Below are 27924 nucleotides of genomic sequence, written 5' to 3'. Positions count from 1 at the left end.
TTTTACATTTCCTGTATGTGATTTGTGGTTGTGTACCCATAACATCCTTCAGATCGTTATCCATAGCAAGTATACCCCAGTGCTTACTGAGAACTGTCCTAACCAATGGAGCCCCATTATCAAAGGCACAGATCATTCTGATGGTCTTATCATGCTCTCTCTCCCTCTCCCGTGGTACCAATAGATTGCTTCTAGTTTGTCCTCTGGCATGATGGTATGCCTCCCTCAACACCCGGTCAGGGTAACCCCTATCAAGAAACTTAGATCTTAGGTCTCTTGCCTTGATTTTAAAATCTGCGTCATCCGAACAATTCCTCCTGAGACGAAGGTATTGTCCTTTGGGGATACCTTTCCGGAGAGAATATGGGTGATGACTATCCCATCTTAATACAGAGTTTGTGGAGGTGGGTTTCCTAAAAATGGTGGTATCGAAGCCATCACCCCTACTCGTCTTGGAAATCAGGATGTCCAAAAATGGTAAACTGTTCTCCTCCATTTCAAAGGTGAATCTCAGACCTATATTGTTCTGATTCAATGATGTCATAAATCTCTGAAAGATCTCTCTAGTGCCTCTCCACAAAATAAAGACATCGTCTATGTAACGAACGCATAGGTCGACATAGACAGTAAATTCCTCATTGATTTCAGAGAAGACGATGCTATCCTCCCACCAGCCCAGGAACAGGTTGGCGTAGCTGGGCGCACAAGGGCTGCCCATAGCAGTGCCCCTGAGCTGGTGGAGGATCCGCCCATCAAAGCAGAAATAGTTGTTATTGAGGACAAAGTTCAGAAGATTTAACACAAACTCGTTATGGGGGGCATGTTGTTGGCCCCTCATCCCCAAAAAGTGCCACACTCCCCGAATACCATGGACGTGAGGGATCGAGGAGTACAACGACTCTACGTCAATGCTGACAAGGAATGACCCTGGCTCCAGAGAGATCCCCTCCAATCTCCGCAGGAGGTCCATAGTATCCCTAATATAGGAAGGAAGGGAGGTTACAAATGGTCTTAAGATCTGGTCGATGTAAGTCCCCACATTCTGACAAACACTCCCTATCCCCGAGACTATGGGCCTCCCTTTAATGGGATCAAAACCCTTATGTACCTTTGGAAGGGCGTAGAAGGTAGCCATAACCGGGTGCTGAGGGAGGAGAAACTGAAACTCCTCTTGGCTAATGAGTTTATCAATTCTGGCCTTCTCCAAAATACCCTCTAGATTTTTCCTACAGCAAACTGTTGGGTTATGTGCAACTCGAGCATAGGTAGTCTGGTCATTTAGTAGGGCCAGGCACATATCTTTGTAGTTCTCCACATCCATAACAACCACATTGCCCCCCTTATCAGAGGGCTTCAAAATAACAGTTTTATCTGTTTCCAGGTTACGGAGAGCTACCATCTGTGCTTTACTCAGGTTGTGCCTTGATTCTGTCTGTGTTATTTGTTTGATATCCTTCATAGCCAAATTAAGGAAAACATCAATAGCAGAGACGTCTCCCCCTATAGGTGCCATCCTTTTACTAGGATTCCTCAGCTGTGTAAATGGACCAAGACCCCTCTCTGTCTGTGGTATGGTGTCTAGGTCCGCCAACAGTCGAACGTCCTCTATCATATCAGGAGGAATACCTAGGTCAGCTAGGTCATGAGGTTCCTCAGGATGTCATTCTACATCTTTTCCAGTTGTTTGGGTCACATTTTTGGAGATTTTCTTTTCCTGAATATAGATAATAAAGTCTTTTAAAATTAGAATTTTTCAGCTATGACAGATTTTTCTAGCTAATTTCATCCAAGGTGAATCTAAAAACATATTTGTAACACTCTGTGGTCTCCTTGGACTGTATCCAACTCATGTCATGGTCACAGTAATGTCAAAATGACCTCAACATATCTGGCTATGGGTAATTAGGTTTCAACTGTTCTTCACTCCTGTGCTTTAACACACTATCTGTAATGCTTATTCAGTTATACTGTATATGGTTTTCCCTTCCTAGCTCTTTAGCTAATCTGTGAAATGTGACGTCCTCTCACTATCCAGATTCATTACAATATTGCTGCTGCATTCCCTGCCTCTGCTTTTATACAGGCCACGAGAGTCTTTCTTGATAATATCTCTACACCATGTAATATGATAGCCACAAGGCATTATGCGGAAGCCCATGTAGCCACACAGGGCCGCCATCAGGGCACTACAGCCGTGACTGGCGTAAGGGGCCGGTGAGCAGAGGGGGCCCGCATCGGGCCCCCTCTTACCTGCTCACCGGGCCCCTACCGGCAGCCGCAGGCTGAACCGGGCCCTTAGCGGCGGCCGGCGCTACAGCTGTACGCTATTGACGTGCGGGCCCGCACCCGCACGTCAATAGTTAACAGCCGCCAGCCGCAGCGTGCAGGTCGCCGGCGTCTGACGTCATTGTCAGTCGCCGGCGAGTGCACGGTGCAGCTGCGTGGAGAGAGGAGCGCGGCAGGTAAGTAGAACTTTTTTTTATTTTTATTGAGAGCGGCGATCGGGGGGTGGGGGGGGGGGTTTGGGCAGAAGGCTGGACACAGGGGGGGCAGAAGGCCGCTGGACACAGGGGGGGCAGAAGGCCGCTGGACACAGGGGGGGCAGAAGGCCGCTGGACACAGGGGGGGCAGAAGGCCGCTGGACACAGGGGGGGCAGAAGGCCGCTGGACACAGGGGGCAGTAAAGCTGGACACAGAGGGGGCAGAAGGCCGCTGGACACAGGGGGGCAGTAAAGCTGGACACAGGGGGGGCAGAAGGCTGGACACAGAGGGGGCAGAAGGCCGCTGGACACAGGGGGGCAGTAAAGCTGGACACAGAGGGGGCAGAAGGCCGCTGGACACAGGGGGGCAGTAAAGCTGGACACAGGGGGGGCAGAAGGCTGGACACAGAGGGGGCAGAAGGCCGCTGGACACAGGGGGGCAGTAAAGCTGGACACAGGGGGGGCAGAAGGCCGCTGGACACAGGGGGGCAGTAAAGCTGGACACAGGGGGGGCAGAAGGCTGGACACAGAGGGGGCAGTAAAGCTGGACACAGGGGGCAGTAAAGCTGGACACAGAGGGGGCAGTAAAGCTGGACACGGGGGCAGAAGGCCGCTGGACACGGGGGCAGTAAAGCTGGACACAGGGGGGGCAGAAGGCCGCTGGACACAGGGGGGCAGTAAAGCTGGACACAGGGGGGGCAGAAGGCTGGACACAGAGGGGGCAGAAGGCCGCTGGACACAGGGGGGCAGTAAAGCTGGACACAGAGGGGGCAGAAGGCTGGACACAGAGGGGGCAGAAGGCCGCTGGACACAGGGGGGCAGTAAAGCTGGACACAGGGGGGGCAGAAGGCTGCTGGACACAGGGGGGCAGTAAAGCTGGACACGGGGGGCAGAAGGCTGGACACAGGGGGCAGTAAAGCTGGACACAGAGGGGGCAGTAAAGCTGGACACGGGGGCAGAAGGCCGCAGGACACAGGGGGGCAGTAAAGCTGGACACAGGGGGGCAGTAAAGCTGGACACGGGGGGCAGAAGGCTGGACACAGAGGGGGCAGTAAAGCTGGACACAGGGGGGCAGAAGGCCGCTGGACACAGTGGGGCAGTAAAGCTGGACACAGGGGGGGCAGAAGGCTGGACACAGGGGGGCAGTAAAGCTGGACACAGGGGGGGCAGAAGGCTGGACACAGAGGGGGCAGTAAAGCTGGACACAGGGGGGGCAGAAGGCCGCTGGACACAGGGGGGCAGTAAAGCTGGACACAGGGGCAGAAGGCTGGACACAGAGGGGGCAGTAAAGCTGGACACAGAGGGGGCAGAAAGCTGGACACGGGGGGGGCAGAAAGCTGGACACATGGGGGGCAGAAAGCTGGACACGGGGCAGAGTGCTGGACAGAGATGGGGCAGAGTGCTGGACAGAGATGGGGCAGAGTGCTGGACAGAGATGGGGCAGAGTGCTGGACAGAGATGGGGCAGAATGCTGGATAGAGATGAGGCAGAATGCTGGACAGAGATGGGGCAGAGTGCTGGGCAGAGTGCTGTACACAGATGGGGCAGAGTGCTGGACATAAATGGGGCAGGATTGGAAACAGATGGGGCAGAATGGAGACAGATGGGGCAGGATGGATACGATGGAGACAGATGGGGCATGATGGGGAGATCATATGGGGCAGAATGGATACTCATGAGGGCAGGATGGGAGAACATATGGCTGGAGCCTGGAATGAGACACATGGGGGCTAGGATGGCGAATATTACCATAGGGGCTAATTAAGGGATATTATTATTGCAGTGATGTATTTATTTTATTTTTTGAGTATACTGTTTTAAATGGGGTGGCGGTCCTGTTACTGTGTAGAGTGATACTATGTTGCCTTCTTCATGTGGTGTAATGTAGAAGTTGGGAAAATTACGTAATGTGTTCTACAAGCGGAACTCGAGATAACTGTTTTATTTCCTGCAGAGACGAGTCCTGGCTGGATGAAGTGATGGCGGTCTGTGCTGGATGACAGATGAAGGACTTCACCTAGAGACGTCACTGGTGAGTCAGTGTTACCTATACACTGACACTATACACTGTATACTATATACAGAGGTCCTGTGTACAATGTCACCAGTGATCACTGTATTACCTATATATTATATACAGAGCTCCTGTGTGTAATGTCACCAGTGATCACTGTATTACCTGTACACAGACACTGCTTACTAATTACAGATCTCCTGTGCATAATGGCACTGATGGTGATAGTATTGTGGTTTTTTTTTTTATTACTGATCAGTATTGTAGTATTCAGTCATTGTTGGTTATATGCGGTCTGGTCATGGTGTAGCGGTATTTGTTCCTTGTATGTGATATTATTCGATCACTGTGGTGGTAATATGTCATCTGGTCATAGTGCTGTAGTATTTGTTCCTTGTATGTAGTATTATAGGTCATTTTAAAAATTGAAAAATAAATAAAAATATACCTAAATTGTATTGCATATTTTAACAAATATTTAGTAGGTTACAGTAGAGTAGGGCCCGGCCAAAAGTGTCAACCGTGTTCTGGTGGCGGCTTAAAAAATCTTTTGGCCAAAACAAAAGCTGCCGGCTATATGTGTGATCTGGTGATGGGAACTGTTAATGTGTGATAGGTGAGAAGTGGAGATTTTCCAAGAGAGAGCGGTGGGTCTGTGGGCAGTTCGTGGGGTGGAGCCTGGAGGCGGGGCTGGGGTGGAGCCTGGGCGGAGTCTCAAGGGGGCCCCGAAAATTTTGCCAGTATGGGGCCCCGAAATTTCTAGTGGCAGCCCTGTAGCCACACAACAAATCATGTCAGTCTTTTCTGTCTGATGCAATCATCTTATGCAATTTAGGTGATTTGCACAAACCGATTGCAAATTGTTCAAAGTCGCCGGGTTCAGCGAGTATATAAAAATTTCACACAAATTTGATCTGCATAGAATAGTGTCACTCATCTCTATTTCCAAATATAGAAAGCAGCAGAGTTTTACAGTGTCAAATAAGCTAAGACGAGTCACATTACTTTTCAGAGATAGCTTCTCGTGTTTAAGGAAACCATGGCAATATCCTTTAGAAGGAAAAAAAATAGTGAAGAGGAGGCATTTTATTTTCATGCTTGAAGGAATAATGGAAAATTCTATTATGTTTTCGAGTGCGGTGTAATCACTTTATATGAATGAGGATCGGAGCATGTCGGAAGCTGCGCTCTTGTAAACTGTATATTTTTCAAAAAGCCAGAAATATGGAAATCCAAGATGACTGATCAATGTGAGAAATAAGCATCAGAAAATCAAAAATTCTCAATAGCTAGAACAGTAGACAAATGATTCTCCAGTGCCTGTCCGGGCGTGAATTGGAATCTCTCGCTTTTTTTTTCCCCCTGGGTTGTCTCATCAGAGACATTGGTGGAATATCAGTAAACTGGTCATACACATGAGACAAACTAGTGACAGTGGTCACAGCAGCTGGGCATTAGTGCCAAGTTAAGGAGATGCCAGAGTCCATTTGTAGGAGAATGGAGAATAGGGAATAAAATGCTGCAATGTCATACGGCTTCCAGGCCAGAACAAAACCCTGCAGAACTTTTCTGAAGCAGAGAAGTTGCAGGAGGGACGGAATTAGGAAGCGCTCCAGGTCAGGTGATGGTGACGAAGCCAGCCTTGGATACAAAAGGCAAGAATGCCAAAAGAAGGGAAGATTTGGTGGCAAGGGACGTCGCAGTTACTCCTACTGCAAATCCAGCAGCCTTGACAGTTGGCCGTTGCCTTGTGACCAGCAAAGCCCAGTCTCAGATGACAAAGGTCAAGTACAGAAGACTAGAGTTATGCCAGTCAAGGTTCAGACTTCACCCGTCGACAGTCAAGGACCAAAGACCCAAACGACACCGATCAAGGCTCCTGAGCCAAATGATGCCAGTCAACAGCCAAGTACCAGCCCCTATCGATATTGATATGGACCAAGGAGTCATTCATTGGTGGTCAAGTCCCGTAAAGGCCTTGACAACATCCAGTCAGAGACCAAAGCCTGGGCTGGTGATCGGAAATGATGTGTGAGAAAGGCCATCATTTTCAGCAGAGACTTGCAGTAAAGGCCGTGGGCAGAAGGAGGTCTGCAGGCCAGATGGGGTCTGGCTAACACTAGAGCGGCCCAAGAGAGAGCTGATAGTTGAGACAGAGCAGCAGCCTTTTTCAGAGGCCCGATAATCTCAGAGGTGTTCTAGTGACTGTTCCCACCAACACAGCGCTGTTCACCTCCATGTCTGAAAGTAGTTGACCATAAATCTTGAACAACCCCTGAAATCATATTTCATGTTGTGCATTAACTAATGTACAGTGGGTATGGAAAGTATTCAGAACCCTTTAAATTTTTCACTCTTTGTTTCATTGCAGCCATTTGGTAAATTCAAAAAAGTACATTTTTTTCTCATTAATGCACCCCATCTTGACTGCAAAAAAATATGTAGTAATTTTTGCAAATTTATTAAAAAAGAAAAATTCAAATCTCACATGCTCATAAGTCTTCAGACCCTTTGCTCGGTATTGAGTAGAAGCACCTTTTGAGCTAGTACAGCCATGAATCTTCTTGGGAATGATCGAACAAGTTTTTCACCCCTGGATTTGGGGATCCTCTGCCATTCTTCCTTGCAGATCCTCTCCAGTTCCGTCAGGTTGGATGGTGATCATTGGTGGACAGCCATTTCCAGGTCTCTCCTGAGATGCGCAAATGGGTTTAGGTCAGGGCTGTGGGCCAGTGAAGAATGGTCACAGAGTTGTTCTGAAGCCGCTCCTTTGTTTTTTAAACTGTGTGCTTAGGGTCATTGTCTTGTTGGAAGGTGAACCTTCGGCCAAGTCTGAGATCCAGAGCACTCTGGAAGAGGTTTTCATCCAGGAAATCTCTGTACTTGGCCTCATTCATGTTTCCTTCAATGGCAACCAGTTGTCCTGTCCCTGCAGCTGAAAAACACCCCCATAAGATGATGCTGCCACCACCATGTTTCACTGTTGGGATTGTATTGGGCAGGTGATGAGCAGTGCCTGGTTTTCTCCACACACACCGCTTAGAATTATCAAAAAAGGTCTATCTTTGTCTCATCAGACCAGAGAATCTTATTTCTCGTAGTCTGGGAGTCCTTCATGCTTTTTTTTAGCAAATTTTATGAGGGCTTTCATATGTCTTGCACTGAGGAGAGGCTTCTGTCAGGCCACTCTGCCTTAAAGGCCCAACTGGCAGAGGGCTGCAGTGATGGTTGACTTTGTGGAACTTTCTCCCATATCTCTACTGCATCTCTGAAGCTCAGCCACAGTGATCTTGGGGTTCTTCTTTACCTCTCTCACCAAGGCTCTTCTCTCACGATTGCTCAGTTTGGCTGGATGGACAGTTTTATTAAGACTTTTGGTGGTCCCAAACTTCTTCCATTTAAGAATTATGGAGGCCACTGTGCTCTTAGGAACCTTGAGTACTGCAGAAATTCTGTTGTAACCTTGGCCAGATCTGTGTCTTGCTACAATTCTGTCTCTTTTGGCCAGTTCCTTTAACCTCATGATCTTCATTTGGTCTGACATGCACTGTGAGCTGTGAGGTCTTATATAGACAGGTGTGCACCTTTCCAAATCAAGTCCTATCAGTTTAATTAAACACAGCTGGACTCCAATGAAGGAGTAGAACCACATCTAGGAGGATCACAAGGAAATGGACAGCATGTGACTTACATATGAGAGTCTGAGCAAAGGGTCTGAATACTTATGACCATGTGATATTTCAGTTTTCCTTTTTTTATAAATATGCAAAAATTTCTACATTTCTGTTTTTTTTTTCAGTCAAGATGGGGTGCAGAGTGTACATTAATGGGAAAAAAAAAAACTTTTTTGAATTCACCAAATGGTTGTAATGAAATAAAAAGTGAAAAGTCAGTGAGACACATACCTCTCTGTTTTCATCATCTCATTAAATACATTTACATTTGAGTAGCTTAATTTTCCTGAAATTGCCTGCGCCCCCGACAGCCAATGTGCGAACCTTTTTACACGAGCCAACTAGTATATCTTATTAGTGAAATCTGCTTTTTTTTCTCCCTCCTGGACTGATCGTTCACTCCCAATTCAGGGGTATATCTAAAAAATGTTTATTTAGTGAAGATCGATGTTCCTATTACTGAGATAGGAGATGACAGTTGGTGCCTTTAAGATTCTATAACGAGGGGAGGAGGAACAGGAGGCAGGGACAGATGTCCTCCTGAAATGATAGTTACTCTTCTCCATAGAACTTTATGAGCACCAACTGTCACCTCCTATCTCAGTAGTGGGAAAATCTGCATTCACTGAAGACCCAGTTTACCCATGAATTGAAAATTCTGAGAATTGAAGATCAGTCCAGGAGGAGAAAGAAGCAGATTTTTCCAACAAGATGTATTACAAAGTTTCTTTTTTTCAGGTGGAATATTGATTTATGAAAATAAATATATAAATAAAATGACGGTTATGCTTTAAATTTGGGAAATGCTAACTGTGACCATAGGCTGCACTGCTGTCAATAGGAGGATGTTCTTTGACTTGTCTTACAACAGTAACTTGTTGCTTGGATGCCGCTGCTAAGAACTATACATGTACTTCCAACTTAAAAAAACAAACAAAACAAATACCTACTGTACATATGTCATTATCCACCATAACAGTAATATCAACCTTTGTGCCACCATATATTAATTATTCCTGTGTGTGTCACCATATATCCCTGCATTTCAGATGTTTGCAGGGGATTGGACCCTACTGACCCACTAGCATCAATATAGAAACTTGGCACAAACAACAACTTCTCCTACTTCTCCTCCTCCTCATTCTCCTCCTTTTCTCCTTCTCCTTTTTTCCTTCTCCTTCTCCTCCTCATTCTCCTTTTTCTCCTCCTCCTTCTCCTCCTCCTTCTCCTCCTCCTCCTCCTCTTTCTCCTTCTCCTCCTTCTCCTCCTCCTCCTTCTCCTACTCCTTCTTCTTCTCCTTCTCCTCTTTCTCCTTCTTCTCCTTCGTCTCCTACTCCTTCTCCTTCTCCTCTTTCTCCAGCTCCTCCTTGTCCTTCTCCTCCTTCTCCTTCTTCTCCTCCTCATCCTTCTCCTTCTTCTCCTCCTCCTTCTCCTACTCCTTCTTCTCCTCCTTATCCTTCTCTTTCTCCTCCTTCACCTCCTACTCCTTCTCCTCCTCCTCTTCCTCCTTCTTCTTCTCCTCCTACTCCTTCTCCCTCTTCTCCTTCTTCTGCTCCTACTTTTACTTCTCCTCTTTCTCCTCCTACTCCTTCTCTTTCTCACCTTCTCCTCCTACCCCTTCTTCTCCTTCTCTGCCTCCTCTTTCTCTCCTTCTCCTCCTACTCCTTCTTCTTCTCCTCCTTTTCCTTCTCCTCTTTCTCCTCCTACTCCTTCTCTTTCTCACCTTCTCCTCCTACCCCTTCTTCTCCTTCTCCTTCTCTGCCTCCTCTTTCTCTCCTTCTCCTCCTACTCCTTCTTCTGCTCCTCCTTTTCCTTCTGCTCTTTCTCCTCCTACTCCTTCTCTTTCTCACCTTCTCCTCCTACCCCTTCTTCTCCTTCTCCTTCTTCTTCCTTTCCTTATTTGTCCATAAATAGTTCTTGTTTTTTCTCAGAATGAATTGTGGCTTTTGACCGACACTATTCATTTTACCATAAATATGGGATGATAAACAGGAAAAAAAAACAGAGTGGGATGAAATGGTGAAAAACCCAACAATTCTTTACAGCATTCCTTGATTGGTAAAGAATAACCTGGGATCTTGATTTTGATTCAGAATGATTACAGCAAAACCAAACTTGTATTGTTTTTTTATTATTTTAGTGGTTAAAAATTTCAGTAAAGAAAATGTTGTTTGTGTCACCATTTTCTGAGACCGGTTACTTTTTTATTTTTAGGGTGTTGTGTGAGGACTTGTTTTTTTGTGTGGCGAAATGTCATTTTTGTTAGTGTAATTTTGAATAACATCAACTATTTTGATCGCTTTTCATATCACTGTTTGTAGGGAAAAGCTGACACCCCAAAACAGCATCTAAATCATTAAACAGCAGTGATCGGAGCTGTAACGGGGTCTACTAAGCTGGAGTACCTCTTTCAGTACCACGCCGTGTTTCAGGAGGTCCACTCTGCTTTGGCTGGAGTCTGAATGAAGGACACTGGCTGGAATTCCTTGGTTACCTGGGAGCATATAAAAGATCACTGCTTCTCCATGTATTTCCAGTCTGACAACACTTTACTCACAGGACACAGGATATATCACACAGATACAGAGGGCAGGCCAATAGAAAAGCGGCAGGCCAGACATACATTACAATAGCCGCAGGGGGCCGGAGCCTGCCGATATTTACTGTGGGAATTACAAAGGTGGGGGGCGGACAAAAGGAGAATATCGTGTCCCCTCTGCCCAGGGGCGCAGCCTGTGGGCTGATGCATTAGGGACATGCATCTCACATGGAACCTATTATACATACATATAACTGCACAACAAATTCTGGGTGCTGAGTGGTTCCGTAACACGTAACAGGAGCTACCTCTGATCGCTGCTGTTAGAGGTCGGTGCAAGCTGTTTAACACAGATGACGCCTGCCCTTTATGATGTGGGTTTATCTTATCTCCAAACACATGCACCCTGGGGCTGACATACTGGTATGCAAAGGGGCTAATTTTCAGGCAAGAGTATCCAGCTGGATCTTCACTTTTTGGACCTACTGCTGCATAATGCCTAGAGGGTGGATCAGTCTTGGCCGTCGGAAAAAGTCCATCTGTCATAATTTGTAGACGGCATTGGATTGGGGAGTTGAGTAATAATACTAATTATATATGCACAGACCTAATCCATTGCCTCATTTTTAACAAATTTCCACAAATCATATCAATGAAAAGCTTTTTCTGCAGAGACAGGTACCCAGCTCTCATGCCGAGTTTGATCAATGACTCACTTACTTTAACCATGTTTCTAGAACTCGACTCTCATTTATCAGCCACAATTGTCATTTATCATCCATGGCAAGGATCATCTGTAACCTTGTAATCTGATGATGTCTCAGCCTTGGAAACAGGAGGACACCACCGATCCGAATTATTCATGATTTCATCTTCATGTAGCGTAGAGATAAGCCGGTGTTCAGAGACATAGAGGGATCAAAGTCGTCCAGTTCAGATGCCCCATGTGTGAAGACTCTATCAAGCCCTAACAGCAAACCTCAATGTTGACCGTAGATTGGATCTTCCAAGCTTCAGATCATCAAGGTTTCATAACTTGTTGTCCAAGATTTACTGTATAAGTGACATTAATCTGGTCAATTTGTGATATTGATAAGCTATTTTATCGATATGTCATCAATATTGTAGCCTAGGACAACTCCTTTCATTATCCATCTATCCTCTGAAGGACATTGTTAGAAGAACCTCTCATCAATTCTGGAATAACCATGTTGCTGGTGGATGAGTCATTAACAGTCATTCCTTTACTCAACATCTCAAGATCTGTAGATTTTACTGGTGGAAAACGGTGGAAAAACCTAGGTACATACCTATGAGGTTCTCCATAAATTCCGGATAATGTGGCAGGTGAAGTGGGAGGTAGGAGGTCGCCTCTCTAGAGAGAGGGAGGAAGAATCCAGGATCTTGGGAGACTACAAAATACAATAGAGCACATGTGTGAGTTAAAATTCCATGTTTATCAGTTAAAATGGGAAATCACAGACTACAGTGACATATTCAGTGAAAGATGAAATCTGCGCGTTCGAACAATAAAGTTCTTAATCGCCTCTCTATAATTTGATTTTTTGGGGGGACACAACAGAACTTTTTTACAGAATTTTACCCCCCCACCTGAAAACTTCATTAGGACTCTCTCAAATTACAAATTAAGTAAGGCCGGTTTCACATTAGTGTTGCAGACGGCTGCGGACTTCCTCCGTGAAGCCTTGCCCTTGGCCGTACCTCCACAGCTAGCTCCGCCTACTTCTACATGCGGCGTGCATGCGGCCTGCGTACCTATCTTTAACATTAGGTACGCAGGTCATGCGGCTGTATGCTTATGCTTCCACATGCATCATTTTGACGATGCGGCAACCAGCGTAGAGCGCAGCTTGTAGCCATTTTTTTTCCTCCGCATCGTCAAAACTACGCATGCGGAAGTATCCGCATACAGCGGCACGAACTGCGTACCTAATGTTAAAGATAGGTACGCTGGCCACATGCATGCCGCATGCAGAAGTAGGCGGAGCTAGCGGCGGAGGTGCGGCCGAGGGTGGGGCTTCACAGAGGAAGTCCGCAGCCCTCCGCAGCTCCTCAAAACACTAGTGTGAAACTAGCCTATGTTGTTAATTACTGGCAAAACCCTTGACAAGCAGTAACGTACATAAGAACCACCGGGTGGTGACAGGCAATAACTTACATAACAACCAATGTGTGGCGACAGGCAGTAACTTACATAACAACCAATGTGTGGCGACAGGCAGTAACTTACATAACAACCACTGGGTGGCGACAGGCAGTAGCTTACATAACAACCACTGGGTGGCGACAGGCAGTAACTTACATAAAAACCACTGGGTGGCAACAGGCAGTAACTTACATAACAACCAATGTGTGGCGACAGGCAGTAACTTACATAACAACCACTGGGTGGTGATAGGCAGTAGCTTACATAACAACCACTGGGTGGCGACAGGCAGTAACTTACATAAAAACCACTGGGTGTCAACAGGCAGTAACTTACATAACAACTAATGTGTGGCGACAGGCAGTAACTTACATAACAACCAATGTGTGGCGACAGGCAGTAACTTACATAACAACCAATGTGTGGCGACAGGCAGTAGCTTACATAACAACCACTGGGTGGCGACAGGCAGTAGCTTACATAACAACCACTGGGTGGCAACAGGCAGTAACTTACATAACAACCAATGGGTGGCAACAGGCAGTAACTTACATAACAACCAATGGGTGGCCACAGGCAGTAACTTACATTACAACCACTGGGTGGCGGCAGGCAGTAACTTACATAACAACCACTGGGTGGCCACAGGCAGTAACTTATATAACAACCACTGGTTGGCGACAGGCAGTAACGTACATAAGAACCACTGGGTGGCCACAGGAAGTAACTTACATAACAACCACTGGGTGGCCACGGGCAGTAACTTACATAACAACCAATGGGTGGCGACAGGTAGTAACTTACATAACAACCACTGGGTGGCGGCAGGCATTAACTTACATAACAACCACTGGGTGGTGACAGGCAGTATCTTACATAACAACAACTGGGTGGGGACAGGCAGTAGCTTACATAACAACCACTGGATGGCCAACGGCAGTAACTTACATAACAACCACTGGGTGGTGACAGGCAGTAACTTACATAAGAACCACTGGGTGGCAACAGGCAGTAACTTACATAACAACCACTGGGTGGTGACAGGCAGTAACTTACATAACAACCACTGGGTGGCCATAGGCAGTAACTTACATAACAACCACTGGGTGGCCGCAGGCAGTAACTTACATAACAACCACTGGGTGGCCATAGGCAGTAACTTACATAACAACCACTGGATGGTGACAGGTAGTAACATGCATAGCAACCACTGGGTGGTGACAGGCAGTAACTTACATAACAACCACTGGGTGGCCACAGGCAGTAACTTACATAACAACCACTGGGTGGTGACAGGCAGTAACTTACATAACAACCACTGGGTGTTGACAGGCAGTAACATATAGCAACCACTGGGTGGTGATAGGCAGTAACTTACAGAGTAACCACTGGGTGGTGACAGGCAGTAACTTACATAACAACCACTGGGTGGTGACAGGCAGTAACTTACATAACAACCACTGGGTGTTGACAGGCAGTAACATATAGCAACCACCAGGTGGCGATAGGCAATAACTTACCGTATTTTTCGGACTAAAAGACGCACTTTTTCCCCCCCAAAAAAGGGGGGAAAATGAGGGGTGCGTCTAATAGTCGCAATGCAGGCTTACCTAGGTGGCAGAGGTGCGGTGGCAGAGGTCCGGTGGCAGAGGTGCGGTTGCGGGGGTGTGGCGGCAGAGGAGGCGCAGTAAGCGGGGTCCCTTTCCCCGGTATGGTGATGCAGCAGGCCCGGTATGCAGCAGAGGCGGGTGAATCCTCTTGTTATCGGTGGTGGCGGCCATTTTCCGGAGGCCGCGCGTGCGCAGATGGAGCGCTCTGCTTCCCGTGGCTTCAGGAAAATGGCCGCCGCGATCTCCATCTGCGCACGCGCGGCCTCCCGCGGCCATTTTCCTGAAGCCCCGGGAGCAGAGCGCTTCATCTGCACACGCGCGGCCTCAGGAAGATGGCCGCGCCCACCGATAACAAGAGGATTCACCCGGCTCTGCTGCATACCGGGCCTGCTGCATCACCATACCGGGGAAAGGGACCCCGCTTACTGCGCCTCGTCTGCCGCCACACCCCCGCCACCGCACCTCTGCCACCGGACCTCTGCCACCTAGGTAAGCCTGCATGGTACGCCAGGGACCCCTCTCACGCCATACCTCTCACTGCACCTCCTGATCCCAGCACGTCCTGATCCCAGCACCTCCTGATCCCAGCACCTCCTGATCCCAGCACCTTCTCATCCCAGCACCTTCTCATCCCAGCACCTCCTCATCCCAGCATCACCCCACCTCTGCCGACACCTTGCCTCCTGTGACCCTGCTCTGCCACCGCCATAAGATACTGTAAATTCGGACAATAAGACGGACCCCCATGTTATAAAAAATCTTTTTTTCTGCAATTTTCACCCCAAATTTGGGGTGCGTCTTATGGTCCGGTGCGTCTTATAGTCCGAAAAATACGGTACATAACAACCACTGTGTGGCCACAGGCAGTAACTTACATAACAACCAGGGCCGTATTTGCCACTAGGCACTTGAGGGCACGTGCCTAGGGCGGGGCAATGTGAGGGGGTGGCACCTGAGCAAGTTTAAAAAAAATAATTTTTTTTTTTTTAAGGTTCGGGGGTCACCCCGCCCACCCACCTACCTCAGCCACGGCTGCTGCGGGGGGAGGGGGTCTCGGGCGCAGGGCCACCCGCTATCCGGGCATTACTTGTTAGGGTGCATCTGGCGTCCAGAAATGGGTGCTGTACCTTTAAGCAGCAGGCAGGCCCAAGTGCATCATGGTCCTCCTGACGCCGGTCATGTGACATGCTGCGCGCTCTTCGTAATGTAGGAGCACTGGAGCAGACTGCAGAGCTGAGCAGCATGCCATGTTTGTGGGAGAAGATACTGAAGTCGGCGGGGAGCAGGGAGAGGAGGCGGGCAGTGTGAGAGGAAGCTGCAGAGAGGAGTGAGGTGAGAGAGGAGACGGGAGTCTGCTGATGTGAGTGAGGAGAGGCTTGAGAGGAGATGAGAGGCTGCAAAGGGGAGCGGAGAGGCTGGTGAGGGGAGGCTGCTAAGGGGGGATATGAGAGGCTGGAGAGGAGATGAGAGGGGAGGCTGCTAAGGGGAGAGGAGAGGCTGGTGAGGGGAGGCTGCTAAGGGGAGGATATGAGGAGATGAGAGGGGAGGCTGCTAAGGGGAGAGGGGAGGCTGCTAAGGGGAGAGGAGAGGCTGGTGAGGGGAGGCTGCTAAGGGGAGGATATGAGTGGCTGCTGAGGAGAGGAGATGAGAGGCTGGAGAGGAGAGGCTGGAGAGGGGAGGCTGCTAAGGGGAGAGGAGAGGCTGGAGAGGGGAGGCTGCTAAGGGGAGAGGAGAGGCTGGAGAGGGGAGGCTGCTAAGGGGAGGGAGAAGGCTGGTGAGGGGAGGCTGCTGAGAGGAGAGGCTGGTGAGGGGAGGCTGTTAAGTGGAGAGGAGAGGCTGGTGAGGGGAGGCTGCTAAGGGGAGGATATGAGTGGCTGCTGAGGAGAGGAGATGAGAGGCTGGAGAGGGGAGGCTGCTAAGGGGAGAGGAGAGGCTGGTGAGGGGAGGCTGCTAAGGGGAGAGGAGAGGCTGGTGAGGGGAGGCTGCTAAGGGGAGGATATGAGAGGCTGGAGATGAGAGGGGAGGCTGCTAAGGGGAGAGGAGAGGCTGGTGAGGGGAGGCTGCTAAGGGGGGATATGAGAGGCTGGAGAGGAGATGAGAGGGGAGGCTAAGTGGAGAGGGGAGGCTGCTAAGGGGAGGATATGGGAGGCTGGAGAGGAGATGAGAGGGGAGGTTGCTAAGGGGAGGATATGAGAGGCTGGAGAGGAGATGACAGGGGAGGCTGCTAAGGGGAGAGGAGAGGCTGGTGAGGGGAGGCTGCTAAGGGGGGATATTAGAGGCTGGAGAGGAGATGAGACGGGAGGCTGCTGAGAGGAGAGGCTGGTGAGGGGAGGCTGCTAAGGGGAGGATATGAGAGGCTGGTGAGGAGATGAGAGGGGAGGCTGCTGCTGAGGAGATGAGAGGCTGGTGAGGAGAGGGGAGGTTGGTGAGGAGAGGGGAGGCTGGTGAGGAGATGAGGGGGGCTGCTGAGGAGGGAGGCTGCTGAGAAGAGGGGAGGCTGCTAAGGGGAGAGAGGAGGCTGCTAAGGGGAGGATATGAGAGGCTGGAGAGGAGATGAGAGGGGAGGCTGCAAAGGGGAGAGGAGAGGCTGGTGAGGGGAGGCTGCTAAGGGGAGGATATGAGAGGCTGGAGAGGAGATGAGAGGGGAGGCTGCTAAGGGGAGAGGAGAGGCTGGTGAGGGGAGGCTGCTAAGGGGAGGATATGAGAGGCTGGAGAGGAGATGAGAGTGGAGGCTGCTAAGGGGAGAGGAGAGGCTGGTGAGGGGATGCTGCTAAGGGGAGGATATGAGAGGCTGGAGAGGAGATGAGAGGAGAGGCTGGTGAGGAGATGAGAGGGGAGGCTGCTGCTGAGGAGATGAGAGGCTGGTGAGGAGAGGGGAGGCTGGTGAGGAGAGGGGAGGCTGGTGAGGAGAGGGGAGGCTGGTGAGGAGAGGGGAGGCTGGTGAGGAGAGGGGAGGCTGGTGAGGAGAGGGGAGGCTGCTGAGAGGGGAGGCTGCTGAGAGGGGAGGCTGCTGAGAGGGGAGGCTGGAGAGGAGAGGCTGGTGAGGAGAGGGGAGGCTTTTGAGGAGAGGAAAGGCTGCTGGTGAGGAGAGGGGAGGCTGGTGAGGAGAGGAGAGGCTAGTGAGAGGGAAGGCTGGTGAGGAGAGAAGAAGGGAGGCTGGTGAGGAGAGGGGAGGCTGGTGAGAGGGGAGGCTGGTGAGGAGATGAGAGGCTGCTGAAGAGAGGCTGGTGAGGAGATGGGAGGCTGGTGAGGAGAGGAGAGGCTGCTGGTGAGGAGAGGAGAGGCTGCTGGTGAGGAGAGGAGAGGCTGCTGGTGAGGAGAGGGGAGGCTGGTGAGAGGAGAGGCTGGTGAGAGGGAAGGCTGGTGAGGAGAGAAGGGAGGCTGGTGAGGGGAAGAGAGGCTGGTGAGGAGAGGAGAGGCTGGAGATGGGAGGCTGGTGAGGAGATGAGCGGCTGGTGAGGGGAGGCTGCTGAGGAGAGGTGAGGCTGGTGATGGGAGGCTGATGAGGAGATGAGAGGCTGGTGAGATGAGAAGCTGCTGAGGTGGCTGCATTCGGCAGGTGGAGGCTGCATCTGGCAGGTGGAGGCTGCTTACGGGAGTGAGGAGAGGCTGCTGAGGGAAGTCTGCGTCCTGCATCCAACAGGGTGAGGCTGAAGAGGGGGTTTCCTTTAGAAATCTGTCAAACCTTGCAACCATGGCAGAATCAACTGACCATGTAATGTGTATGAGATTCACCAGATTCTCACATGACAACTGGAAAGGTTTGCTAAGGCTACTTTCACATCAGCAATTTTCTCCGTTCGCGGCAGATACTGCAGTTTTTCCGCATCTGCCGCGTAACGTATCAGTTACGGGCCGGCAACTCTGCGTTCGGCTTCATTCATTCCCTATGGGACTTGCGGACATGTGCGGCACTTGAGGTTTTGCACTTGAGGCGAGACAAAAAAACACGGCTAGCAGCATTTTTTTTCCCTGTTGCTGCAAGTACCGCATTTGCCGGATCGCGGCAAAACCGCAAGTGCCGCGCCGCACATGTCCAAGTCCCATAGGGAATGAATGAGGCCGAACGCACTGTTGCCGTAAGTGATCTGTTACAGATGCGGAAAAACTGCCGCAAATGTCAAAAATCGCTGATGTTAAAGTAGCCTAAGTCACTGCCGATAGTGTCATACTCACCAATGGGGGAGGCAGCACGAAAAGTGCCTAGGGCAGCAGAAACTCTAAATACGGCCCTGATAACAACCACTGGGTGGCGACATATGAACACATGAATCATAAACAACTCCCAACAGAGTACTGAGATAACCTGTTTTTTTTCTGAAATTGGTCATGTTGCACCATTTATCTGAGGAATTGTAAGGAATGAAATATCCGCACTTACATTTTTCTTTTTATATTTAACGGCATAAAAATAAGTGCCCCCATCTACTTTAACTAAAGCTTTAAACAGATTTATTTATTTAGATTTGTAACATATATACAGTTAGGGCCAGAAATATTTGGACAGTGCCACAAGTTTTGTTATTTTAGCTATTTACAAAAACATGTTCAGAAATACAATTATATATATAATATGGGCTGAAAGTGCACACTCCCAGCTGCAATATGATAGCTTCCACATCCAAATCGGAGAAAGGGTTTAGGAATCATAGCTCTGTAATGCATAGCGTCCTCTTTTTCAAGGGACCAAAAGTAATTGGACAATGGACTCTAAGGGCTGCAATTAACTCTGAAGGCGTCTCCCTCGTTAACCTGTAATCAATGAAGTAGTTAAAAGGTCAGGGGTGGATTCCAGGTGTGTGGTTTTGCATTTAGAAGCTGTTGCTGTGAGCAGACAACATGCGGTCAAAGGAACTCTCAATTGAGGTGAAGCAGAACATCCTGAGGCTGAAAAAAAAGAAAAAATCCATCAGAGAGATAGCAGACATGCTTGGAGTAGCAAAATCAACAGTTGGGTACATTCTGAGAAAAAAGGAATTGACTGGTGAGCTTGGGAACTCAAAAAGGCCTGGGCGTCCACGGATGACAACAGTGGTGGATGATCGCCGCATACTTAATTTGGTGAAGAAGAACCCGTTCACAACATCAACTGAAGTCCAGAACACTCTCAGTGAAGTAGGTGTATCTGTCTCTAAGTCAACAGTAAAGAGAAGACTCCATGACAGTAAATACAAAGGGTTCACATCTAGATGCAAACCATTCATCAATACCAAAAATAGACAGGCCAGAGTTAAATTTGCAGAAAAACACCTCAAGAAGCCAGCTCAGTTCTGGAAAAGTATTCTATGGACAGATGAGACAAAGATCAACCTGTACCAGAATGATGGGAAGAAAAAAGTTTGGAGAAGAAAGGGAACGGCACATGATCCAAGGCACACCACATCCTCTGTAAAACATGGTGGAGGCAACGTGATGGCATGGGCATGCATGGCTTTCAATGGCACTGGGTCACTTGTGTTTATTGATGACATAAGAGCAGACAAGAGTAGCCGGATGAATTCTGAAGTGTACCGGGATATACTTTCAGCCCAGATTCAGCCAAATGCTGCAAAGTTGATTGGACGGCGCTTCATAGTACAGATGGACAATGACCCCAAGCATACAGCCAAAGCTACCCAGGAGTTCATGAGTGCCAAAAAGTGGAACATTCTGCAATGGCCAAGTCAATCTCCAGATCTAAACCCAATTGAGCATGCATTTCACTTGCTGAAATCCAGACTTAAGACGGAAAGACCCACAAACAAGCAAGACCTGAAGGCTGCGGCTGTAAAGGCCTGGCAAAGCATTAAGAAGGAGGAAACCCAGCGTTTGGTGATGTCCATGGGTTCCAGACTTAAGGCAGTGATTGCCTCCAAAGGATTTGCAACAAAATATTGAAAATAAAAATATTTTGTTTGGGTTATGTTTATTTGTCCAATTACTTTTGACCTCCTAAAATGTGGAGTGTTTGTAAAGAAATGTGTACAATTGCTACATTTTCTATCAGATATTTTTGTTCAACCCTTCAAATTAAACGTTACAATCTGCACTTGAATTCTGTTGTAGAGGTTTCATTTCAAATCCAATGTGGTGGCATGCAGAGCCCAACTCGCAAAAATTGTGTCACTGTCCAAATATTTCTGGCCCTAACTGTATATATATATATATATATATATATATATATATATATATAATCTTCTTTCAGAAGTGAGCAGAACGGCTAAATCTGCTAGAGCCCTTCCAAATGAATAAACTTCAAGTTGATTAGGATGCAGTAAAACTCTCGCCCCTTGGGTTTTATTATTCATATTGAAATTCTGATTTAATGCAACAAGCCGGCATTGAGAGGCGAGCCGTTTATCACTCGCACAGAGAACGAAGGGTGCGGCGGAAACATTTCCAATTTATACAGTGGAATTAGTATGTTAACACAGTCGGGTGACACGGCACGGGGCAGATTTGCAAGGACACACATTTTGTTTATGGCCAACCGGTCGGAATAAATGTGCTCATAACATTCTCCACTCCATTTTGGAATTTTTTTAGCGGTGTGATTGAGCAATATTTCCAGAGCTGTTTTCATACATCTCATTGTGTGGTGGCCCTATTAGCTGCGAAAACTGAAAATGGCAATGAACTATATAAGAGAACAAGGTGACCTGCGCATTGCCAGAATTCCTATTGTGGATAATGGCTTCCACTAAGGCATTTTTCTGTAGTTTCGAGTCAATTACTGCAGTAAAACGTGTCTAACCTATTCACAGCGTGTGTAGTAAGTGCGGGGATGATAACTCCTTAAAGGGGTAATGCTCTAACCAAATGCTAAGGAATATTGGAAATATTGGTCCGGGTCCAAAGTCTCTGCCGGCAGTCCTAATAATAGTATAGAGGTCTCTTTGTGCTTTGTTTTGTACGATGGAGATCACTTCCACCAGTTGTGCGGACGAAGATATCATTTCCATGCTGGAGAATAGGGGTTGACTCAATTCATGTTGAATATGGGGCAGAACCTCTTCATACAAAATGGTTGTAGGATGATTTCTCCATTTTTATATAATAAAGGATGTGGTGGCCCTGCTTGGTGTTACTCTCCTGTCCCGGCTCCAGTGCCAGGTTTTGCTCACTTCTCATATGGCCAGCTCCTTCTGTGCTAGTTCACCCTGGTTTGCTATGGTAACCCAGCAAGCACCTCTGATTTCATCATACAAGGACTTTTAAGGCCGGCTCAGGCAGCTGTGATGTTCCAAAGTATTGCTGTTTTTTTGCACTGTCCTACCATGTGTTGTCCAGGAGCTAAGCCACACTTCTCACTTGGTTCAGCTCAAGGCAGGTATCTGATTATTGGTCTTGCTGCTATAGACTGCTTTCCTGCAACCAGCTATTATAAACTAGCTCGACCCTTCTACTTGTGGTGTTTTCAACAACTTCAACTCATTTAGGTATGTGATAATGAACTAATTTTTGCTACTCGTAGAGAACTTCACATTTTCAACCTTGAGTCAGCAAGTGCCCGATAACAAACTCAAGTCTGCTTTTCTGGGGCTACAGCATCTTCAATTCTGCTGTGTACAGTCACCGAATAACAAATTCTTCTCACCAATTCAAGAGCTTCTGTAAGGGTGCTGTCACGTCGTTAACAGCGATAAAGGGGCAGGGCGGCGTACTGGGACCCACACCTGTCCCTGCCACTATAATGGGGCCCTGGTTTTCCCTTATCTCAGGGGTACCTATAATGGTTAGGAGGCCTGAGCCGCCAGCGTATCCCTGTCTCTTGTGCAGGCCCTATCAGTGCCCCCCCCCCAAGGGAGGTGGACTGCACCAGTGTATAAATACGACAATTAAACAGGGTATACAGACAAGGTAACTAAAAGTCTCAAACTCACCAAATGCTCACACAACCACAGAGGAAACACAGAGAATGGAAGAGAAGGAAAAAACTAGGAAGGAAAACAGGTTTAACATAAAACCAAAACAGCAGACACCAATCTCTGTAAATAAACCTGCAAGGTCCTAATACCACACTCCTTCAACCTCCAAGCCAGGCAGCAGAACTGATCACTGACAACAGTTGTAGACAAAGCTGAGTCTATATAGGAGTGGAGATTACCAAAACCAAATCAGCTGAGAGACATAGCTCTCAGCAACTTCAGTAACAAGGTTTAACTCCTGCCCTGCTGGCACAAGACAGCCAGGTCAGAATTCAGGAGAAGAGCTTCATCGTGTGTGGACGAGGCCCAGAGCGCTGTGGTTCTCTGGAACCTCTCTATCGCGGTAGCCCCGTGACAGGTATGACTGGGACTGTCATACACATTCCCCTCCTAAATACAACGAGTGTAAAATATGTATTGTGACATCTGGTTTTATTGGATTTCTGTGGAGTGATATAAAATGTAAAATAACGTAGACTATTATAGGCACTAATTTATTTGGTTAATGTAATATAACGTACAATGTGAGTAATATGTAGCGAATTGGGAAGGTACAGAAATAGATTTAGGACATAGGGTTTAGTTTCGGACTTAGCGAGTAGGCCAGGTAGGTAGATAGGCAGGTGTGGGCATATTAATGTTTAGGATATAGAAATATGTTAGGATACAGTTAAAATGTTTAGGACAGGCCCAGAATGGGCAGGGATTTATCAAATAGAAAAGGAAAGCATTTCCTGATTTTAGTTAGAGAGGAAAACAAAGGAAAGATCAAGGGCAGTGGGCTAGAGCCGCAAGAAGTAAGTATTGTTGTGGTGGTATGAGATTGTTTAACCCCATAATCCCATATGACGTACTATCCCGTCGAGGTGGGGTGGGCTTTAATTCCCACCGACGGGATAGTACGTCATACGCGACCCGACCTATAAAACTGACCCACTAGTTAACCCCTTCAGTAAACACCGTAAGAAAAGAAAAAAAACGAGGCAAAAAACAATGCTTTATTACCATACTGCCGAACAAAAAGTGGAATAACACGCGATCAAAAAGACAGATATAAATAACCATGGTACCGCTGAAAGCGTCATCTTGTCCCGCACAAAAAAACGAGCCACCATACAGCATCATCAGCGAAAAAATAAAAAAGTTATAGTCCTGAGAATAAAGCGATGCAAAAATAATTATTTTTTCTATAAAATAGTTTTTATCGTATAAAAGCGCCAAAACATAAAAAAATGATTTAAATGAGGTATCCCTGTAATCGTACTGACCCGAAGAATAAAACTGCTTTATCAATTTTACCAAACGCGGAACGGTATAAACGCCTCCCCCAAAAGAAATTCATGAATAGCTGGTTTTTGGTCATTCTGCCTCACAAAAATCGTAATAAAAAGCGATCTAAAAATGTCACGTGCCCGAAAATGTTACCAAAAAAAACGTCAACTCGTCCCACAAAAAACAAGACCTCACATGACTCTGTGGACCAAAATATGGAAAAATTATAGCTCTCAAAATGTGGTAACGCAAAAAAATATTTTTTACAATAAAAAGCGTCTTTCAGTGTGTGACGGCTGCCAATCATAAAAATCCACTAAAAAACCCGCTATAAAAGTAAATCAAACCCCCCTTCATCACCCCCCTAGTTAGGGAAAAATTAAAAAAATGTATTTATTTCCATTTTCCCATTAGGGTTAGGGCAAGGGTTAGGGCTAGGGTTAGGGTTAGGGTTAGGGCTAGGGTTAGGGCTAGGGCTAGGGTTAGGGCTAGGGTTAGGGCTAGGGTTAGGGCTAGGGTTAGGGCCACAGTTAGGGTTGGGGCTAAAGTTAGGGTTAGGGTTGGGGCTAAAGTTACGGTTAGGGTTTAGATTACATTTACAGTTGGGAATAAGGTTGGGATTAGGGTTAGGGGTGTGTCAGGGTTAGAGGTGTGCTTAGGGTTACTGTTGGAATTAGGGTTAGGGGTGTGTTTGGATTAGGGTTTCAGTTATAATTGGGGGGTTTCCACTGTTTAGGCACATCAGGGGCTCTCCAAACGCGACATGGCGTTCGATCTCAATTCCAGCCAATTCTGCGTTGAAAAAGTAAAACAGTGCTCCTTCCCTTCCGAGCTCTCCCGTGTGCCCAAACAGGGGTTTACCCCAACATATGGGGTATCAGCGTACTCAGGACAAATAGGACAACAACTTTTGGGGTCCAATTTCTCCTGCTACCCTTGGGAAAATACAAAACTGGGGGCTAAAAAATATTTTTTGTGGGAAAAAAAGATTTTTTATTTTCAAGGCTCTGCGTTATAAACTGTAGTGAAACACTTGGGGGTTCAAAGTTCTCACAACACATCTAGATGAGTTCCCTGGGGGGTCTATTTTCCAATATGTGGTCACTTGTGGGGGGTTTCTACTGTTTAGGTACATTAGGGGCTCTGCAAACGCAATGTGACACCTGCAGACCATTCCATCTAAGTCTGCATTCCAAATGGCGCTCCTTCCCTTCCGAGCCCTCCCATGCGGCCAAACGGTGGTTCCCCCCACATATGGGGTATCAGCGCACTCAGGACAAATTGGACAACAACTTTTGGGGTCGAATTTCTCCTCTTACCCTTGGGAAAATACAAAACTGGGGGCTAAAAAATAATTTTTTGGGGAAATTTTTTATTTTTTATTTTGACGGCTCTGCGTTACAAACTGTAGTGAAACACTTGGGGGTTCAAAGCTCTCACAACACATCTAGATGAGTTCCTTAGGGGGTCTACTTTCCAAAATGGTGTCACTTATGGGGGGTTTCTACTGTTTAGGTACATTAGGGGCTCTGCAAAAGCAATGTGACACCTGCAGACCATTTCATCTAAGTCTGCATTCCAAATGGCGCTCCTTCCCTTCCGAGTTCTCCCATGCGGCCAAATGGTGGTTCCCCCCCACATATGGGGTATCAGCGCACTCAGGACAAATTGGACAACAACTTTTGGGGTCGAATTTCTCTTCTTACCCTCAGGAAAATACAAAACTGGGGGCTAAAAAATAATTTTTGTGGGAAAAAATTTTTGTTTTGTTTTTACGGCTCTGCATTATAAACTTCTGTGAAGCCCTTGGTGGGTCAAAGCGCTCAAAACACATCTAGATAAATTCCTTAGGGGGTCTACTTTCCAAAATGGTGTCACTCGTGGGGGGTGTCAATGTTTAGGCACATCAGGGGCTCTCCAAAAGCAACATGGCGTCCCATCTCAATTCCTGTCAATTTTGCATTGAAAAGTCAAACGACGCTCCTTCCCTTCTGAGCTCTCCCATGCGCCCAAACAGTGGTGTACCCCCACATATGGGGTATCAGCGTACTCAGGACAAATTGTACAACAACTTTTGGGGTCCAATTTCTTCTCTTACCCTTGGGAAAATAAAAAATTGGGGGAGAAAAGATAATTTTTGTGAAAAAATATGATTTTTTATTTTTACGGTTCTGCATTATAAACTGTGAAGCACTTGGTGGGTCAAAGTGCTCACCACACCTCTAGATAAGTTCCTTAGGGGGTCTACTTTCCAAAATGGTGTCACTCGTGGGGGGTTTCAATGTTTAGGCACATCAGTGGCTCTCCAAACGCAACATGGTGTCCCATCTCAATTCCTGTCAATTTTGCATTTAAAAGTCAAACGGCGCTCCTTCCCTTCCGAGCTCTCCCATTCGCCCAAACAGTGGTTTACCCCCACATATGGGGTATCAGCGTACTCAGGACAAATTGTACAACAACTTTTGTGGTCCAATTTCTTCTCTTACCCTTGGGAAAATAAAAAATTGGGGGAGAAAAATATTTTTTGTGAAAAAATATGATTTTTTGTTTTTACGGTTCTGCATTATAAACTTCTGTGAAGCACTTGGTGGGTCAAAGTGCTCACCACACATCTAGATAAGTTCCTTACGGGGTCTACTTTCCAAAATGGTGTCACTTATGGGGGGTTTCAATGTTTAGGCACATCAGGGGCTATCCAAACGCAACATGGTGTCCCATCTCGATTCCAGTCAATTTTGCATTGAAAAGTCAAATGGCGCTCCTTCGCTTCCGAGCTCTGTCATGCGCCCAAACAGTGGTTTACCCCCACATATGGGGTATCGGTGTACTCAGGACAAATTGTACAACAACTGTTGGGGTCCATTTTCTCCTGTTACCCTTGGTAAAATAAAACAAATTGGAGCTGAAGTATATTTTTTGTGAAAAACAGTTAAATGTTCATTTTTGTTTAAACATTCCAAAAATTCCTGTGAAGCACCAGAAGGGTTAATAAACTTCTTGAATATGGTTTTGAGCACCTTGAGGGGTGCAGTTTTTAGAATGGTGTCACACTTGGGTATTTTCTATCCTATTGACCCCTCAAAATGACTTCAAATGAGATGTGGTCCCTAAAAAAAAATGGTGTTGTAAAAATGAGAAATTGCTGGTCAACTTTTAACCCTTATAACTCCCTAACAAAAACAAATTTTGGTTCCAAAATTGTGCTGATGTAAAGTAAACATGTGGGAAATGTTACTTATTAAGTATTTTGTGTGACATATCTCTGTGATTTAATTGCATAAAAATTCAAAGTTGGAAAATTGCTAAATTTTCATAATTTTCGCCAAATTTCTGTTTTTTTCACAAACAAACACAGGTACTATCGATGAATTTTTACCACTATCATGAAGTACAATATGTCCCAAGAAAACTCTATCAGAATCACTGGGATCTGTTGAAGCATTCCAGAGTTATAACCTCATAAAGGGACAGTGGTCAGAATTGTAAAAATTGGCCCGGTCATTAACGTGCAAACCACCCTCGGGGCTTAAGGGGTTAAAACTCTCTGCGAACATTCCTGCAATGTCCTGAGCCTAGGGCTCGAGTCAATGGCTATGGAGAACTCTGACCATCCTTCCATACACCGAAAGCTGAACGTGGAACCGTGTGAAGGAAACGTGGCAAGTCTCATGAGTGCTCCGGAGCCTGAAGAAAAATCCCTGAGGCTGAAGGAGCTAGTAAGCATAGGGATAGTCCAGGCTGAACAGACGGAGAACATGAAAATGTCCTGTGCTATGGATCCAAGCAGAGAAGAAGGTTGTGCCCAATGCTGCATGTTTTCATCTATTGAACTTGGACTGTTAAGTACAGTTGAACTGGTTAAACTGAACCTGGTGTCCCATAATTGATGTGAGGTTGTTCCTGGATCCGGAACCATAGAGACAGCTGAGGCCTGTGGTCAAAATGGGAGTGTTCTGCACCACACACACCCAGGGCCGTATTTGCCACTAGGCACTTGAGGGCACGTGCCTAGGGCGGCGGGATGCGGGGGGGCGCCCTTGAGCTAGGTTTTTTCCTTTTTTTTTTTTTTTTTATTTTATAAAACTCCGGGGTCAAGTTTCCGCCCCCCCTCCTCCCTCCCCCCTTCCCGCCCCCCCCCTCCTCCCTCCTTCCCGCCCCCCTCCCTCCCTCCCTGAAGACGTAATACTCACCTTCCTCCAGCGGTGGCTGCAACTGCGTCTCAGCGCCGTCCTGTCTTCAGCGGTCACATGGTACCGATCAT

General features: G+C 47.2%; 1 long non-coding RNA gene across 4 annotated transcripts in view; it reads right to left on the bottom strand.

Annotated features, from left to right (window-relative positions):
* The window catches only part of LOC138641521 (uncharacterized), a 226389-nt gene that overhangs the window by 5292 nt on the left and 193173 nt on the right, over nucleotides 1–27924 (bottom strand). For 2 of the 4 annotated variants that reach the window (XR_011313897.1, XR_011313900.1), the window contains exons 2-4: nucleotides 12018–12119; nucleotides 10574–10662; nucleotides 1637–1714 (exon numbers count right to left, since the gene is read on the bottom strand). This is a non-coding gene — a long non-coding RNA (uncharacterized lncRNA). Of the gene's footprint in view, nucleotides 1–1636; nucleotides 1715–10573; nucleotides 10663–12017; nucleotides 12120–15611; nucleotides 15745–27924 lie in introns of those variants that run through there. The other 2 variants (XR_011313899.1, XR_011313898.1) reach the window with 2 other exon arrangements.

The sequence above is a fragment of the Ranitomeya imitator genome, chromosome 6 (genome assembly GCF_032444005.1).
Source record: "Ranitomeya imitator isolate aRanImi1 chromosome 6, aRanImi1.pri, whole genome shotgun sequence".
Taxonomy (NCBI): domain Eukaryota; kingdom Metazoa; phylum Chordata; class Amphibia; order Anura; family Dendrobatidae; genus Ranitomeya; species Ranitomeya imitator.
This window is presented reverse-complemented; position numbering and strand designations above follow the sequence as displayed.